Consider the following 5,609-nt stretch of genomic DNA (forward strand, 5'->3'; position numbering starts at 1 on the left):
AATGAACAAACAAAACAGAAACAGACTCAGATACAGAGAGCAACCTGGTGGTTGCCTGAGGGGAGAGAGGTTGGGGGATGGCAAAATAGGTAAAGGGGATTAAGAGGTACAAACTTCCATTTAAAGAATGAATAAGTCCTAGGGATGTAATGTACAGCATAGGGAATATAGTCAAGAATATTGTAATACCTTCATATGGTGATGATGGTAACTAGACTTATTGTAATAATCATTTCATAATGTATAAAAATATCAAATCACTACATTGTAAACCTGAAACTAATATACTTCGTATGCTAATTAAAACAATTTAAATTAAATTAAATTTAAATTTAAAAAATATTTAAAGCATTGCACCAGGAAATGGAAAAAAATTCTGGATAGTTTATGTAGATTTCCTTGCTTTCGAGGAGGTGTATCTTCAATCTCCATCCTTTGAGTGTGGGCTGCACTTACTGACAGGAAGAGAGGGGAAAAGTAACTTTACAGTGGAGAAAACTAGCAAGCACTACCTCAGGTGACCAAAGTTAACATCATCAGTGATAAGTCACATTGAGAGCCTATGTCCTTAATATGATGTGATGAGAATGACTCTTAGCCCCTGTGGTCTTCCTCTCAAAAACCCATAACTCCAGTCCAATTATGAGAAAAACATCAGACAAACCCAAATTGAGGGGCATTGTACAAAATGCCTGACTAGTCCTCATCAAAACTGTCAAGGTCACCAGAAACAAAGTCTGAGAACTGTCACAGACTAAAGGAAGCTAAGGAGACATGACTATTGAATGTAATGTGGTATCTTGGATGAGATCCTGGAACAATAAAAAAAGGACATTAGGGAAAAACTAAGAAACTCAAATAAAGTGTGGAGTTTAATTAAGAGTAGTGTGCTTTTTAAACTGACAAAGGATTAATCTCCAAAATTTATAAGCAGCTCATGCAGCTCAATAGCAAAAAAACAAACAACCCAATCCAAAAATGGGCAGAAGACTTAAATAGGCATTTCTCCAAAGAAGATATACAGACTGCCAACAAACACATGAAAGGATGCTCAACATCATTAATCATTAGAGAAATGCAAATCAAAACTACAATGAGATATCATCTCACACCAGTCAGAATGGCCATCATCAAGAAATCTAGAAACAATAAATGCTGGAGAGGGTGTGGAGAAAAGGGAACACTCTTGCACTGCTGGTGGGAATGTGAATTGGTACAGCCACTATGGAAAACGGTATGGAGGTTCCTTAAAAAACTACAAATAGAACTACCATATGACCCAGCAATCCCACTACTAGGCATATACCCTGAGAAAACCATAATTCAAAAAGAGACATGTACCAAAATGTTCATTGCAGCTCTATTCACAATAGCCCGGAGATGGAAACAACCCAAGTGTCCATCATCGGATGAATGGATAAAGAAGATGTGGCACATATATACAATGGAATATTACTCAGCCATAAAAAGAAACGAAACTGAGCTATTTGTAATGAGGTGGATAGACCTAGAGTCTGTCATACAGAGTGAAGTAAGTCAGAAAGAGAAAGACAAATACCGTATGCTAACACATATATATGGAATTTAAGAAAAAAAATGTCATGAAGAACTTAGGGGTAAAACAGGAATAAAGACACAGACCTACTGGGGGTGGGCTTGGGGATATGGGGGGGGCTGTGACGGGGCGGGGGAGAGGCATGGACGTGTATACACTGCCGGGCGTGGGGTGGATGGTTGGTGGGGGGTGGCCGCGTGGCGCGGGGGGATCGTCTCGGTGCTTTGTGGCCACCTGGAGGGGTGGGATGGGGAGGGTGGGAGGGAGGGAGACGCAGGAGGGAGGGGATGTGGGAACAGATGTATATGTATGACTGATTCACTTTGTTGTAAAGCAGAGACTAATAAAAATAAAAATTTTTTTAAAAAGTGTGCTTTTTAAAGAAATATTTATTTATTTTGATTCATTTTTGGCTGCATTGGGTCTTCGTTGCTGCGTGCAGGCTTTCTCTAGTTGTGGTGAGTGGGGGCTCCTCTTTGTTGCGGTGCGCGGGCTTCTCACTGCGGTGGCTTCTCTTGTTGCAGAGCATGGGCTCTAGGCGCACGGGCTTCAGTCGTTGCAGCATGAGGGCTCAGTAGTTGCGGCATGTGGGCTCAGTAGTTGTGGCTCGCAGGCTGTAGAGCACAGGCTCAGTAGTTGTGGTGCACAGGCTTAGTTGCTCCATGGCATGTGGGGTCTTCCTGGAGCAGGGATTGAACCCATGTCCCCTGCATTGGCTGGCGGATTCTTAACCATGGCGCCACCAGGGAAGTTCCAACAGTAGTGTCCTAAGGTTGGTTCCTTAGCTGTGACAAATGAACCATAGATAAGATGCTAACACAATGAGAAAGTGAGTGAGGGGTATACAGAAGCTTTCTGTACCAACTTTGTAACTTTCCTGTAAGTCTAAAACAAAATTTAAAAATTAAAAAACATTTTGTTTTATTTTTACAATGGCTGGGTAGATTTTCGGATCTTAGTGAAGTTAGGTCTCAAATGGTTAGAGCCAGATTGCAGATAGGCAGGTACCCCAGCAAAACCCACCTGGAGGTTAATCTTTTTTTTTTTTTTTTTGCGGTACGTGGGCCTCTCACTGTTGTGGCCTCCCCCGTTGCAGAGCACAGGCTCTGGACGCACAGGCGGCTCAGCGGCCATGGCTCACGGGCCCAGCTGCTCCGTGGCATGTGGGATCCTCCCGGACCGGGGCACGAACCCGTGTCCCCTGCATCGGCAGGCAGACTCTCAACCACTGCGCCACCAGGGAAGCCCTGGAGGTTAATCTTGCTTAACCTTTTGCTGGCTCATACTTGACCCTATCATGGAGTCACTGGCCTCAGTGCTCCCTTTTCCCAAAATTTAATCATTTATTTTACAGCACCATTTTTTTTTCTGTTTAATGAGACACAAACTCTCAAATTTTTACTTAAAACAGCAATGCAGCAGATATACCAGGTAAAGCTTTCCTCATTCATATGGAAGATGAAGGCGGCATCAATAATCCTCTTCAGTCTAAAGAGAAACTCATGAGTATTTATATATTTTTAAAATATTATAGTTTTAAAATATCATTACTAGGGCGATAAATAAATCATTAAGTGACACAACCAGTCAGAATTAGACTTTTATTTTCATTTATTTTTTTCAGAGACATCAATGGTTAATGAATGGGGGAGGTTACATGTATGAAGCAAGGTCCTGGAGAGACACCCCACTGTGGTGGCAGTCTTCACTCCCAGAGGAGGGGTGGGGAGCTGGGGAGGGTGGGAGGAGGGAGATTGCCAGTTATAGGGGAATTGACGTTGGGTGGGCTCATTAGTTACCAAGGAAACCAGTAGAGGGGCAAGCCCCTCACTGCCCCTTTGATAAGAACAATTACTAGCTGGGGCTTGGGACAAGTATGCAGGAAGGTCAGTCATGTGAGTAGGGTGTAGGTGAAGCAGGCACTGGTTGGGCAGGGGATGTACAGAGAGCAAGAGAGCAGCCATCTTGAATGGCCTGACCATACACTCTACCCCTACTAACCCTGCACGACCCTTACCATCTTGGTCCGCCCCTCTTCCATGATATCCCTGGGGTCAAGTATATAGGGGGCGCTGCAACCAGATGCCACAAATACAATACAGACAGGTCACCCCTGGTTTTCACAAACCCAGAGCCATCCCTATGGGGAGGGGAAGGCCCGGCTTTAAAAGAAACATTTTGGTGACCTAGCCAGGAGTCAGCAGGCACAGTACAGATCTGTCACCCCATGTTATGTTGAGTGCCATTAGGGGTGGACCCATTAGGTCTTTCCAAACAAAAAACAATTAATCCCACTAGTTGGACTTGTGTGTTCAGAAGACAGCCTATTCCATTCCACACAGCATAGCCCAGAGGGGCTCATGGGCAGTCAATTGTACATTAACATATACTGACAGGGGTCCTTCTGATGTATTGGCATATGGGATGTCTTTTCCCCACTAGTCACAGTAGCCAGGTTGATTTTTCATGGAAGTCCAGAGGAGGATGACAACAGCATCTCACTGTAGACCCAGCAATTAGACTCATTTCACAGTGAGGCCAGTGTTGCTGCTCAGTCCTCAAATAGATTTCCTCCACTCAGGCTAGGGATGAAGTGTAAGACATCTAACAGGCACAACACAGGGGAGATCATGACAATTAAGCAAAATACAAGCAGTAACTGCATTCAGAGATAATACCACCCCCGCCTGTGGTTTTTGTCCTGGTCTGCAATACAGTTCAGAAAACTCGAGTGTTCAGTAATACAAGAGCATGTCCAACATCATGTATACAATGGCCACCTAGTTTCCCCTTGGTTGTCTGAACCTCAGCTACTCCATTTTGACTTTCAAATGCATTCCCCTCCTCAATGGACAAAGCAGATGTACAACGTATGTCTGAAAGGCCAAAAAACAGGCTGCTCTGGTCAGTAAAATTTAAGTTCAACCGAGTATAAGCCTTCTGACTTCCCCAGACCTCAATATGTGCAGATTTTTCCATCATTTCCCCTTTTGATTGCAAATCTTTCAGTAGAAAGCATTGATGATCAAAATATCCATCCCTCAATGCTGGGGTGCTGACTCCTACCCCAGGTTCAGATTGTGTCCCTCGGTGCTAATCCTCCTTTATATTCGCCTAGCCATTCATGCTGGGGAAAAACTAATCAGACCTCGTGGACAGGCTCAGAGGTATGTTAATCGGGAAACACTTTATAGGTCATATATTTTATCACTTATACCCAATTGTCACACAAGCATTATACATGTGCTTTTAGTAGCAGACTTAAAGCAAGCAGTGTCACACTTCATGAGTAGTTATACTCTGTGACAATTTCACTAGATAATTTTCCTTCCATCCAGAACATCAGGGCAAAAGTATGGCTAATACGATAACTTTTATAAATACAGACCTCAATTAACAGAACTAGAATTTAACATCCACTGAAACATAACATTGTTCTCTCTAAGTTTGCCCTCATCTCCAGCAAACACAGCCAATCAAAACTAATTTGTTTGCAAAATAAGTGTGGTCAATTGACCACATAGCCTCCTCCAAACTGGCTGAGGGGGAACTCCTCAGGAGTCTCAGACTGAATTCCCAAAAGTCCTCTCAAAGCCAGCAAAGCATGCCAAAGGTCTGCTATCAGGCTCTGCCTTGGTGGATTTCTCTGTCTCCAAGATACTGAGATTCCTGCACATGCCAGGAGACACTCTTTCCCATTCACTTGGTAAGGCTGCTCCGAACCCAAAAGTCCCCAGTTTCTGGAGGGACCAGGCAGAGAGAGAAAAGAAAAATGCTTGAATTTTACCCACAGGTGTAGTTTACCAAATTGCTATAAATCATAACCAACTTGAGGGGAAAGGCTTCCCCATATCTGCAAAACACAGATCAAAACCAGTAACATTCCAGACAAAACACATAAACATTATAACCATACTCACCAGTTCACTCAGTAACCAATCTTTCTGTTAACTTTTTATGAAGCCATTAAGTCTTCCATTAGGATCCTTTAAGTTCTTACCCAGTTCAGAAGTGTGATCTGCAATTTATCAAAGACCTGTTATGGTCAAAAAGT

The sequence above is a fragment of the Mesoplodon mirus genome (genome assembly GCF_964341445.2).
Source record: "Mesoplodon mirus genome assembly, chromosome: 18".
Taxonomy (NCBI): domain Eukaryota; kingdom Metazoa; phylum Chordata; class Mammalia; order Artiodactyla; family Ziphiidae; genus Mesoplodon; species Mesoplodon mirus.